The sequence below is a fragment of the Macaca mulatta genome, chromosome 3, assembly GCF_049350105.2.
Source record: "Macaca mulatta isolate MMU2019108-1 chromosome 3, T2T-MMU8v2.0, whole genome shotgun sequence".
Lineage (NCBI taxonomy): Eukaryota > Metazoa > Chordata > Mammalia > Primates > Cercopithecidae > Macaca > Macaca mulatta.
Window position 1 is genome coordinate 74905837 of NC_133408.1, and position 13928 is coordinate 74919764.

Here is a 13928-nt window from a genome sequence, read left to right on the forward strand (position 1 = left end):
TTGTTTTCACAGAGCACCAAGCTGTTGCCACAGACCGTCATTAAATAATCGTGTCTTAAAATGATTTCAAATTTTACTTATCAAGACAAAATTCCATATATATATATATACACACACACACACATAACACTTTTGTAAAATCTAAAGATATGCACAGTATCTCTGCTCATTACAAATAAGACAGTAAACACAACCTAATTCGTCCTTTCTCCTAACTGACTCATTTTGATATTGAGTAAAGTTTTGTGGTGGTTGTTTTTTTGTTTTGTTTTGTTTTTGAGACAGGGTCTTGCTTTGTCACCCAAGCTGAAGTGCAGTAGCAAAATTATAGCTCACTGCAGCTTCAAACTCTTGGCCTCAAGCAATGCTCCTGCCTCAGACTCTCAAGTAGCTGGGAGTAGAGGCATACACCACCACGCCCAGCTAATTTTTATATTATTGTAGAGACAGGGTCTTGCTATGTTGCCCAGGCTGGTCTTGAACTCCTGGCCTTTAGCTATCTCCTTGTCTTGGGCTCCCAAAGTACAAAGTGCTGACATTACAGGTGTGATGCACTGCACCTTACCAATATAGAGTAAATTTTAATTCACCTTTATTTTAAATATTTTAAAAATTTTATTTATTATACTTTAAGTTCTGGGATACATGTGCAGAACATGCCGGTTTGTTACATAGGTACACATGTGCCATGGTGGTTTTCTGCACCCATCAACCTATCATCTAGGTTTTAAGCTCCACATACATTAGGCATTTGTCTTAATGCTCTCGCTCCCCTAGCCCCCAACCCCACAACAGGCCCCAGTGTGTGATGTTCCCCTCCTTGTGTCCATGTGCTCTCATTGTTCAACTCCTACTTATGAGTGAGAATGTGCAGTGTTTGGCTTTCTGTTCTTGTGTTAGTTTGCTGAGAATGATGGTTTCCAGCTTCATCCATGTCACTGCAAAGGACGTGAGCTCATTCTTTTTTATGGCTGCATAATATTCCATGGCATATATGTGCCACATTTTCTTTATCCAGTCTATCATTGATGGGCATTTGTGTTGGTTCCAAGTCTTTGCTATTGTGAATAGTGTTGCAGTAAACATACTTGTGGATGTGTCTTCATAGTAGAATGATTTATAATCCTTTGGGTATATACCCAGTAATGGGATTGCTGGGTCAAATGGTATTTCTGGTTCTAGATCTTTGAGGAATTGCCACACTGTCTTTCTCAATGGTTGAACTAATTTACAGTCCCACCAACAGTATAAAAGTGTTCCTGTTTCTCCACATCCTCTCCAGCATCTGTTGTTTCCTAACTTTTTATAAATTGCCATTATAACTGGAATGAGATGGTATCCCATTGTGGTTTTGATTTGAATTTCTCTAATGACCAATGATGATGAGCTTTTTTCATATGTTTGTTGGCCACATAAACGTGTTCTTTTGAGAAGTGTCTGTTCATCTCCTTTGCCCACTTTTCAATGGGGTGGTTTGCTTTTGTCTTGTACATTTAAGTTCCTCGAAGATTCTGGATATTAGACCTTTGTCAGATGGATAGATTGCAAAAATGTTCTCTCATTCTGTAGGTTGCTTGTTTACTCTGATGATAAACCCTAGAAGAAAACCTAGGCAATACTATTCAGGACACAAGCATGGGCAAAGACTTCATGACTAAAACACCAAAAGCAGCTGCAACAAAAGCCAAAATTGACAAATGGGATCTAATTAAACTAAAGAGCTTCTGCACAGTAATTCACATTTATTTTAATATAATTTAGTCATTTTATATTTTGTTGTTTCTTCTCACTGAGTAATTAAGGTTATGAGAGTATTTTATCAATCTCCAACAAGGACTGTTTTTGCATCTCATTTCTTCATTTGAGTTCACTTCCTGCCAAATTATTTCCTTTAGCAAATTTTCATCAATGAACGCAAGTTATGACATTATGTTGTTTTATTTTACATCAAAATTTGGCCGAATATAGAGTTCTAGATTGATTATAATTTTATCCAGTGTATTTAAATATATATGGCTGTATGTGACTACACACACACACACACATATATTACTATATATGTGCAAATGTATGCAATTGCCCTGCAATGTTTCTTCTTGTTATTGGGGAATTCTCCACCGGCCTAGGTGCAGTGCATACACAGATACTTGTGTATTGTTCCTAGCCTCATAAGGTGTTCTCTTCATCCTTATTGCTTCATAGTTTCACTTTGTTATAACCGGGTGCTGATTTTTTTTATTATTGGTTTTCTTACTGTGTTTGCTTCTTTGGTACTTTCAATTTCTTACCCATTATATTGTCTGTTACTCCCTCCATTTCCTACTACTACCGCTGTCATGAAATGTGGTAGACTTGTGAATTCTTCTGCATCTCTTAAGTTCTGTTTCACATTTTTCATCTCTTCATTATTTTGAGCTGCATTCTGAGTGCTTATCTCAGTGCCGTTTTCCACTCAATAGTATCCATGCCTGTGTCCAGATTATCACTGAGCTGATTGCTTCAAAAACATTCAACCATTTTCCTATTGCGGTATAACAATTACCACACATTCAGTTGCTTAAAACCACACACATTTATCATTTTAAAGTTCTGGGGGCCAGAAGTTGAAAAATAGTTTAATGGGCTAAAGTCAAGGTGTCCGTAGGGTTGGTTTCTTCCAGAGATTCTCAGAGAGGATCCATCCCCTTCCCTTTTCCAGCCTTTAGAGTCTGGCTGGAGATTCCTCTAGACTCTGGCTCCTTGAGAGACCACAAAATGATACCTCTCCCCACAAAACTTTATTTCAAAAGTCTGCAAAGGAAAGATTCAAAATTTCAAAAGTCACTTATCAGTTGGAAACATTTTTAATAGTTTATTTTCTATTTAAAATCACGTTAAGATATAATCAGATAAATCCACACTACTTTCATACTTTTGGCTAGAGGGGTAAGTTTTCAAAGTTCAAGCAGAACTTGGGGAGCCCATCCATCAAAAGAAGAAAAGCCAAGAAAAAGGACTTTGTCAACAGTCAAACTCTGTGTGTATGATCAGCTTCCTGCTTCCCTCCTTGGGACGTACTATTAACTCGTGACCCAGGTGAGCCACATTTACCTCATGTTCATGCCCTTGAAGAGTACATACCTGCTTTGACTCTGGCCTTGGTCATGTGACTTACTGTGGCAAATTAGATATTAGCAAGAGTGGTATAGCAGCGGATTGAGAGATGCGTGTGAATTGAAGCTTATCCTCTTGGAATGTTCTATCTTGGGGCCAGTCACCATGCTTTAAAGAAATGTGGGCTAGAATACCGAATAACGGAAACTGTAGAGACAGATCTTAGATTCAAAATGTCTTCTTGGAAGTCCCATCCTGCCCTGAGCTCCCAGCAAAATGCAGATGCAGATATGAGATTGTGTATACCAAGTGGAGCAGAAGTGTCCAGCTGATCACAGTCAACACCACTGGCTTGCAAGAAGTGATAAATCATTGATATGTTATGCCCCTAAGTTCTGAAGTGGATTTTTATGCAAACAGGTAACTAAAAGACCCATGGATGGTATTAGACTCAGTAACAACTTTTTCTTTCTCATTCAGGGCACAATGAGTCAGGTCTGAATGAGATCTTAGAACAGGACAAGCATGTTCTCTTCATGTCAGTTAACCTAAGTTAAACAGACTAGAGAAAGTTTCATGTTTTAATTTCCTACCTTTGTCAAACTTAAATGATTATCTCATGGGCCTATGTTTTGCTTAAGTTTTTGTGTGTCATGGGTGCTCAGTGTCTGTTTACTGTGTCGTATCTTCCCATTTCACATGTCAAGCGACACGTTTGTTCATCTTTGCAGAGTTTTTTGTAATTGGAAATTTCCACTGCTTGATTTTTCTCCTCCATTGGGAACAGATGCGTGCAATACTCCACATTATAGAAACCCTTCTATTTGTTCATTTTGAAAGGTAAAATTAAAGCAGAGAATATATCCTTCAGGCTCAGCAAACATATAAGGCAACAAAACAACAACACTGACTCTGATTTTAAAGGGCTGAGTTTCCAGGAAAGAGTATTGTTCCGCCTAAGCTCAGACACCATCATTCGCTGGTATGAAATTTGTCACTAATTTGTATTTGTATCATTGGTACATTCATGTAATATCCAACCCTATAAATTATCTTTCCTGGATTAACATACCATACAGTGTAAGATAAGAGATTTCCTGTGGGTAGTTCCAGATTAACATGACCTGGAAACTAAGATAGCACAGTGCTCATGTTGGCTTACAGGCCGATACTCCAATCCCTATGTAGCACCATTTTATTAAGCCAATAAAGTACCACTATTATAAGATTTTTATAACCTCGCAGGCCATAGCCTTTTCAGGGGCACTGATAGTAAGTATAGTTGCTTTAATTGAATTGACCAAAAATACTTGACCCACTGTTAGAATTGTTCATTATTTGCCCACATCAGTCTTGTGAGCCTTTATGGCACTCCTTGTCTCTCAGAGCAAAGCCAGATAATTTTATAGGACCTCTAATGTGCAGGAATCTAAGGGTCTTGGGTTAAGCAGTGAAAATGGACCTTCTCTATCTCGTGTACTGACACACAGGGAAGCTTAATTACAGAGTACAGTTTAAGGGGTGGAAGCCTTGGCTCTGGACTTACAGCACCAGGAAGAGTTGTCAGGTCTGCTACTTTCCCCATTGGTAATTTTGGGCGAGTTATCTAAGCCCTCCGTGCCTCAGTGTCTGCAATTCTAAAGCGACAATAACAGAACTTGCTTTATATTAATAATACTATCATGAGTTGTAAATCTGTTATACATTTAAAGCACTCAAAAACTATTTGCTAGTTAGGCATTCACTATATGTTATTTGTAATTCTCCCTTTAATATCATTTTTACTGATAGAATTTAATGATAGGGAGGAATAAAAATAAAGTATTCTATAGACTGTCTCCCTGTGAAGTTTCCCCCATCGTGGTAGCTCTTATTGGTCTGGACAATTGAATAAAGCACTAGATGATGCTTGTTCAACTGTGTTATTTCTCCCCATAACTATGAATTCTAAATTTCAAGTCACACAAATTCACTGTTTGGTCCATCAGGAAATACCAAGTTTAAAGCTAACTGCTATGATCTAAATATTTGTGTCTTTCCAAAATTCACATTTTGAAACCCTAATTCCCAAGGTGATGGCATTAGAAGAGAGGGCCTTTATGAGATAATTAGGACACCAGGACTCAACCCTCATGAATACGATTAGTGCACTTATAGAGAGTGCCTTATTAAGGGTGCCTGTTTGTCCCTTCCTCCATGACGGGGCACAGCAAGAAGGTGCTGCCTTCCAGGCAGAGAATGAGCCTTCAGCAGACACTAGATGTGTTGTGGACTTCCTAGGCTTTGGATCTCTGGGGGATAATGTCTGCTGTTTATGAGCCACTCAGTTTGTGGTATTTTATTATCGCAGCCTTAAGGACCAAGACACCAACAAAAGCACAGGTAGTCATCATCAGAATGAATACGATTGAGGGCTATACTGGAAAGAACTTTAAGTAAAGCTTTCTTAATTCACATCTTGAATGGTCTTATTTCTGTCATGATTTAGTTTGCGGTAAGGGTTTTTCTGGGCCCATCTGGCTTCTAAAATATTCGGGTCTTTTATAAATTCTGATGGAGTTGAAACATCATATTCTGAAAAAGGTTAACATCCCTTTCCTAAGTTTCCCAGGGCTGCCATAACAAAGTGCCACAAACTAAGTGGCTTAAATGGTAGACGTTAAATGTCCACAGTTTTAGAAACTAGAAGGAAAAAATTAAGGTGTCGGCTACTTCATGCTGATTCAGAGGCTGCAGGAGGAAACCTGATCCGTGCCTTTTTCTTAGCTTCTGGTGTCACCAGCAGTGTCTCCTGGGCTTATAGTACCCTGATGCTCATCTTTGCTTCCATCAACACATGGACCTCTCCCCATGTCTCTGTGTTTGCACCTGGCCTTTGTATGACCTCATCTTAATTACATCTGTGACGACCGTCTTGTCAATGCCGCATTCTGAGGTACGTGGGTTAGAACTTCAATATATCTTTTAGGGGGTGGCGGGACACAATTTAATCCATAATGCATTTTCAGTGAGACAGTGAAGGGGAATTCCTGGTCCCAGCAACAACCAGGAAAAACAGATGTGGAAACCAGCGAGTGATTATGCTGATTGTGGTTAGGGCAATCAGTACAATCTGATTGCATCTTGTATAATTCAAAAGTAAATTACAGGTTCTCTCTGCTTTAAGGGACTGTCCAATCTGAACAGTAAAAGGTATAAAATAGGAAACAGACTATTCCTAGTTTCTTCAACTTAGTATGCTTTTGGGACCTTGTGCAATTTTCCTGGACTCCAACCCTGTTTCAGTCTCACGTGGTGGTGTGGAGGGCGAGCCTGCATTTTGCCATTTGTTAGGTACACTTTTAAGTACCTTGCTGTGTGTGACTTGACTCGCAAAATAGTATAACTATGTTGGGCATTGGCAGCACAGGGAGATAGTTGCACTGGCTTTTAACTTTTTCCCTTATTAGCCATTAAAATAACATTCTTTTTTAGAAAATAGGTTGTCAGTTTGAGGGAACAGAAATAAGAAGTAACTTATTTTCCTTTCAATGAGAAGTCAGAACGGAGAATAGACAGATGCCTGGAAATTGGCCATTCTAACTTCCCGAATTCTGTTTCTGGAATTTTACATGGTAAATTTCCTCCCTTACATTCAGATGGGATCAATTTCTGTGCTATTAATTCATAGATATAAAGCTTATTAAGTTTTCTTACCACTTGAGTATAATCTGTCTTCCTTCTAATCTTTCAGTCATGTCTTGCTGCACAGTCATGACTTTAATCATCATGCGTGATTGTACACTGAAGCCAGAATGGAGATTTCTCAGTGAAGTTCACATTTGTTTTCAATTATTTTTTAATGAACCTCGATATCTTTTCTTCTGAAATTTCTCATTCATCATGATACGTATTTTGGGGCGGTATGATGTGATTTTTAAAATTTTTAATTTAAAAATTAATTTCAATTTAATTTTTGTTTATTTCAACAGTTTTTGGGGGGATACAGGATTTTTGGTTACATGGATGAGTCCTTTAGTGGTGAGTTCTGAAATTTTAGTGCACCCATCACCTGAGAAGTGTACACTGTACACAATACATAATGTTTTAATCCTTACCCCCTCCTAACCACCCCCTAGCAAGTCCCCAAAGTCCATTGTATAACTCTATATGCTTTTGCATCCTCATAGCGTAGCTTAGCTTCCACTTATCAGAGGAAAAATACTGTATTTGGTTTTTTTTCATTTCTGAATTACTTGGAATAATGGCCTCCAGCTTCATCTAAGTTTCTGCAAAAGGCATTGTTTTGTTCCTTTTATAGCTGAGTAGTATTCCATGTTGCACATATACCACATTTTTTCATCCACTCGTTGGTCAATGGGCACTAAGTTTGGTTCCATATATTTATGATTACAAACAGTGCTGCTGTAAACCTACCTGTGCATGAGTCTTTTTCATATAATGACTCCTTTTCCTTTGGTTAGAAAGCCAGTACTGTGATTGCTGGCTCAAATAGTAGATCTACTTTTAATTCTTTAGGGAATCTCCATACTATTTTACATAGTAGTTGTACTAATTTATATTCCAGCCAGCAGTGTAAAAGTATTTTTTCCCCACATTCATACCAAAATCTATAGTTTTTTGACTTTTTAATTATGACCATTCTTGCAGGGGTAAAGTGATGTCTCTTTGTGGTTTTAATTGGCATTTCCCTGATGATTAGTGATGTTGGTCATTTTTTTCATATGCTTGAGGCTGTTTATATATCTTCTTTTGAGAATTGTTTATTCATGTCCTTTGCCCACTCTTTGAGCAGATTATTTGTTTATTGCTGATTTGTTTGAGTTCCTTGTAGATTCTGGATACTTGTTCTTTGTTGGATGCATAATTTGTGAATATATTCTCCCATTCTTTTGATTGCCTGTTTACTCTTTCTTTTCCTTCTTTCCTTCCTTCCTTCCCTCCCTCCCTCCCTCCTTCCTTCCTTCCCTTATCTTTCCTTCCTTCCTGTCTTCCTTTATCTTTTTTCCTTTTCTTTCTCTCTCTCTCTCTTTTTAATTTGCTGTGCAGAAGTTTTTTTAGTTTAATTAGGTCCCATTTGTTTACTTCTGTTTTTGTTGTATTTGCTCATGGGGCCTTAGTCATAAATTCTCTGCGTAAGCCAATGTACAGAAGAGTTTTTCTAATGTTATCTTCTAGAATTTTTACAGTTTCATCTTGAGTGGATTTTTGTAAAAGCTGAGAGATGGGGTTCCAGTTTTATTCTTCCACATATGGCTTGCCAGTTTTCCTAGCACCATTTATTGAATAGGGTGTCCTTTTCCCAGTTTATGTTTTGGTATGCTTTGTCAAAGATCTGTTGGCTGTAAGGGTATTTAGATTTATTTCTGGATTCTCCATTCTGTTCCACTGGCCTAAGTGCCTATTTTTATACCAGTATTATGCTGTTTTGGTAACCATAGCCTTACAGCATAATTTGAAGTCTGGTATTGTTAAGTCTCCAGACTTGTTCTTTTTGCTTAGTAGTGCTTTGGCTATGTGGGCTTTTTATTGGTTTCACATAAATTTTGGATTGTTTTTTCTAGTTCTGTGAAAAATGATGATTGTATTTTGATGGGAATTGCATTGAATCTGTAGATTGCTTTAGGCAATATGTTCATTTTCACAATATTGATTCTTCCCATCTATGAACATGGAATTTGTTTCCATATGTTTGTGTCATCTATGAATTATTTCAACAGTGTTTTGCAGTTTTCCTTTTAAGATCCTTCACCTCTTTGGTTAAATATATTTCTAGGTTTTTGTTGTTGTTGTTTTGTTTTTGTTTTCAGCTGTTGTAAAAGGGATTGAGTTCTTGATTTGATTCTCACCTTGGTTATTGTTGCCTTTTAGTAGTTCTATTTATTTATGTGCATTGATTTTGTAACCCAGGACTTTGCTGAATTTGTTTATCAGATATAGGAGACTTTTTCATGAGTCTTTAGGATTTCTAGGTATACAATCATATCATCAGCAAATAGTGACAGTTTAATTTCCTCTTTTCCAATTTGGATGTCCTTTATTTCTTTGTCTTGACTGATTCCTCCAGCTAGGGCTTCTAGTAACATGTTGAATAGAAGAGGTGAAAGTGGACATCCTCATCCTGTTCCATTTCTCTGGGGGAATACTTTCAATTTTTTCTAGTCAGTGTAACGTTGCATGTTTGTCATAGATGGCTTTTATTACTTTGAGGTAAGTCCCTTTTGTGCTTATTTTGTTAAGGATTTATATCATAAAGTGCTGGTAGATTTTATCAAATGCTTTTTTGTGTTTATTGAGATGATCATATGATTTTATTTTTAATTCAGTTAATGTGATGTATCACATTAATTGACTTGCACAGGTTAAACCATCCCTGCATCCCTGGAATGAAACCCACTTGATCATAATATATTCTCTTTTTGATGTGCTGTGGGATTCAGTTAGCCAGTATTTTGTTGAGGATTTTTGCATCTATGTTCATCAGAGATATTGGTCTGCAGGATTTTTTTGTTTGTTTGCTTCTTCTGTGTTTTTCCTGGTTTGGGTATTAGGATGATATTGGCTTCATAGAATGATACGGGGAGGATTCCCACTTTCTCTATCTTTTGGAATAGTTTCAGTAGAATTCGCACTAATTCTTCTTTGAATGTCTAGTAGAATTCAGCTGTAAATCCATCTGGTTCTAGATTTTTTTTTTTAAAACTTTTTAAAATTACCGATTCACTCATGCCGCTTGTTATAAGTCTGTTCAGGACATCTTTTTATTTCTGATTTAATCTAGGATGGTGTACGTTTCCAGGAAATTATCCATTTCCTCTAGATTTTCTAGTATGCATATGCAAAGGTGTTCATAGTAGCCTATAATGATCTTTTGTACTTCTGTGGTATTGGTTGTAGTATCTCCAGTTTCATTTCTAATTGCGTTTATTTGGATCCTCTCTCTTCTTATGATGTGATTCTTAGAGAAAGAAGAAATAAATTTGACCAAAGGCCTGGAAAGGAAAGAAAGGTAAAGCTTGATCACTCTCTCTTAGCAGTGACCAGTTATAATTCCAGAGGCTGAAAGATCTCTAAATTGCTGTCCGAGTTTGAAATATAACATCCCATATCAGCCTTTACTCTCATGATAAAAGGTTATTCTATCTTTCCTAACTACCTACTAGTTAAACTGTATCTTACATACTCAACTGTCTTTTTAAATTTTAATATGACTAGTTCTTATTTTCCTAGTTAGAACAGTGAAACATGTCTCCTCATCCTTTAATAAAGATAATACAAGGTATAACACATGTGATATTTACCCGCAGTGCGGAGTACAAACACTCTCCAGTATCTTACACATTCATCTATTCCTCTTTCTAGGCGTGATATGAAATGTCTTCAACTTGTTTGGAGGAAGTATTAGGGGAGGTGCAGCTACTCATATATCCTTGACAGAAGAACAATCTTCCTCTATCAGGGAAGGTTGTCTTCTTCCATTAAGTGCTCAGCTTTGGGAATAGTGAGGGTGAGGGAACAACCTGCCTAGCCAGTCAGATCAGCCAAATTAACCCTGGCGACCAATGGGGTCACAACTGTTGCAGCCAGATTGACCACACATCTTATACCAAATATCTATGAAAATGAGAATACCCAACTCCTTGCTGCCCCATTCCCCTGTATGCTTTGCCCAGTGGCCAAGACCTTTGCCTCACATACAGCTCAACTAAGAATCTTGTGACCTATCAGTCTAGTGAGTTTTTAAATTTACATGAAAATGTTTTCAATTTCCTATGAAATTTTTTGTTGTTTAAATTTCTGTTACTCTTAACTTACATCCTTTTGCATGTGTTTTTTTAAAATTCCTTGTCTCAGCTTAATCTTTTCAAACACCCTTTTCCCAGTCATCTCATGGAAAAAATTTCTGAGATTGCAGAGTCATTCCTGAGGCTACTTCTTGGTATACAAATAAATCAGGATTCTTATTTATTTGCATAAATAAGGGTTCTTATTTCATGTTGTTGGGGCACAGAATGTTAGTTTGACCACAGGTTCTTTTTGCAGCATCTGGGGAGGGTATGAGTGAAGAGGTGTGTGACATTTGCTGCAGGTCATCCTACCACCAACACGTTTCTAGGCAAGGAGATCTTCATAAAGTCCCTGTGATGAACCCCAAATTCAGGGGGGCACTCTTTCTGGAAGCTATGGATTGATAGAGTCTTGTCAACCTCCAGCTGTTGGCCAGCAAAACATCAGATGCCCTGTTCAGCAGGAGAGCCTTCCCTGCCTTGGATTAGTTCTTTGACAATATGGACAGTGTCGTGTGGTTAAGTTGACTGCTGGGTCTTAATAAAGATCCGTGTGGCTGACTCCGCAGCTCTGCCTGGCCATGGCATGCAGGAGAAGAAAGATGGACAGGCACATGCAAACATTTCTAACATTCATGTTAGAAATTGGTGCCAGAACCAACAGCAGACATCGGAATCAGCGCATACTCAAGTCCTGCAGTCAGTCCTGTGGAACACAGCCCTGTATAAAAAATAGGCCTTTTGTATGCCTGGTTTTCCCATCCCATGATTTCTGAAGCGCCTTCACAATGAAATGTATTCTTTGTTAAATTTGCATGCATTTGTACATCATAATTTTCCTGACATTCTGAAATTTCAGCTTATAATTCATCTTGAGTAGGATCTTTCTATATGTATGTCTGTGATTTTTACCCTTTCTATAGGCTCAGACTTTCCTACCTAATATTTCCAATTCAACAGCAGATTTCTGTTGACTCTGTAGATGCAGGACTATGCTAGTGGAGATACAAGAAATCTGGTTTTTAAGTCACGGGGTGACTTGGCATAGATTGCAGTTGCTTGGCTGTTTCCTTTTCCTCTTTCTACCTTAAGCAGTAGCTGGATAAATGTGGTTCATGGCTCTTGCTGCAGAAATTGACTGCAACTTTACTTTCCCTGTGTTTGAATCTGGGCAAGCTGGGAGGGGAGCAGAAGTTTTTGCCTAGGAGTCTTCTTGTTATCCACTGATACCTGAAGTTTCCAGGTATGAGTGTTTCTGTATTTATACTACTTGGGGAACAGAGAGCTTCTTAGACTTGTAAAGTTTTTCTTTGAATTTGAATAGGTTTTGGCCTTTATTCTTCTAAAAATTGTGCCTCTTTCTCTGACTTCTGTTACAAATTGTCCCATAGATGTCTGAGGCTCTGTTTTTTTTTTGTTTGTTTGTTTCTTCTTTGTTATTTCTTCATTCTGTATTCTTAGGTTAGATTATTTTTCTTGATCTATCTAAAATTTTATGATTCATTTCCTTGCCATCTTAAGTCTTCTGTTGACATTTCTGGTATTTCCTTATTTCCATTACTGTGCTCGTTAACACCAGAATTTCCATTTGATACATTTTTCTCAATACATTTGTAATTTCTGTAATTTTTCTCACAATTTCTGTTGTTAATTCACTTTGTCATACCTTCTTTTAATCCTTTAAACATTGTTTCCTTTAGTTTTTGAACATATTTTTAGTAGCTACTTTGAAGTCTTTGCTAAATACAATGTATAGGGATACTCAGACAATTTCTATTTATTATTATTTTTATTAACAGTTTTATTGAGATACAGTTCAGGTACCATAAAATTTGCTGATTAAAAGTGCACATTTATTTTCAATATATATACAGTAATATGGTTTGAATTTACCCTAAAATTCATATGATAAAGTGTTCACCTCCAGTATTGTAGAATGTTACCTTTGGAGACAGGATCTTTATAGAAGTAATCTTCAAACAAAGTTATTAGGATGGGCCCTAATTTAATAAGATTAAGATCGGTGTCCTCTAAAAGGGGGAAAGTTGATGATGCATTGTAGGAAGGACGCTGTGTGCAGATGAAGGCAGAGATTGGGGAATGCTTCTGCAAGCCAAGGAGCACAAAGATTGACAGCAAAGCAACAGAAGCCAGGTGAGAGGCACAGCCCCCAGAAGGAAGCAAATCTGCCAACACCTTGACCTCAGACATCCAGCTGAGGGACAAATAACTCCAAAACTGTGGAAAAGTAAACTGTTATTGTTTAAGCCACTTTGTCCATGATATTTTGTATAGCAGCCCTTGTAACCTCAAAGGTACAGATGTAGATACATACAAGAATCACCACAGTTTTAGACCATTTTTGTCATCTAAATGGAATCCCTGCACCCTTTTGTATTACCCGTTATTCTCCCTCCAGCCCTAAGAAACCACTAACCTACTTCCTGTCTCTACATTTTGCCTGTTTTGACCATTTCATGTACAGTCACTCCTCGGTATATGCAAGGTATTTGTTCCAAGACCAGCAGCACACATCAGAAGCACCCCATACTCAAGTCCCACAGTCAGAACTGTGGAACCCAGCCGGGTATGAAAAGCGACCTTTTGTACACCTGTTTCTCCCATCCCATGATCTGCATTTGGTTGTGAATGTGGAACCTGTGGATACTTAGCACCAATTGTATTTATTGAAAACATCAGCATATAGGTGGACCCGCCGAGTTTAAACCTGTGTTATTCAAGGGTCAACTGTAAATGGAATCAAATGCATTATTTTTGTGACTGGCCTCTCTCACTTGGCAGGGCTTTTTCATGGCTCATCCCTATTATAAAATGTGTCAGAACTTCATTCTTTTTAGGGATGAGAATTACACATACTACATTTTGTTCCTCCATTAGTCAGTGGGTGGACATTGGGGTTGTTTACCCTTTTGGCTATTGAGACTAATGTGGCTGTAAACATTCACATACAAATTTTTGTGTGGACATATGTTTTCATTTCTCATGGGTATATGCCTGAGAGGAGAATTGTAAGTTCATGTGTCAAAA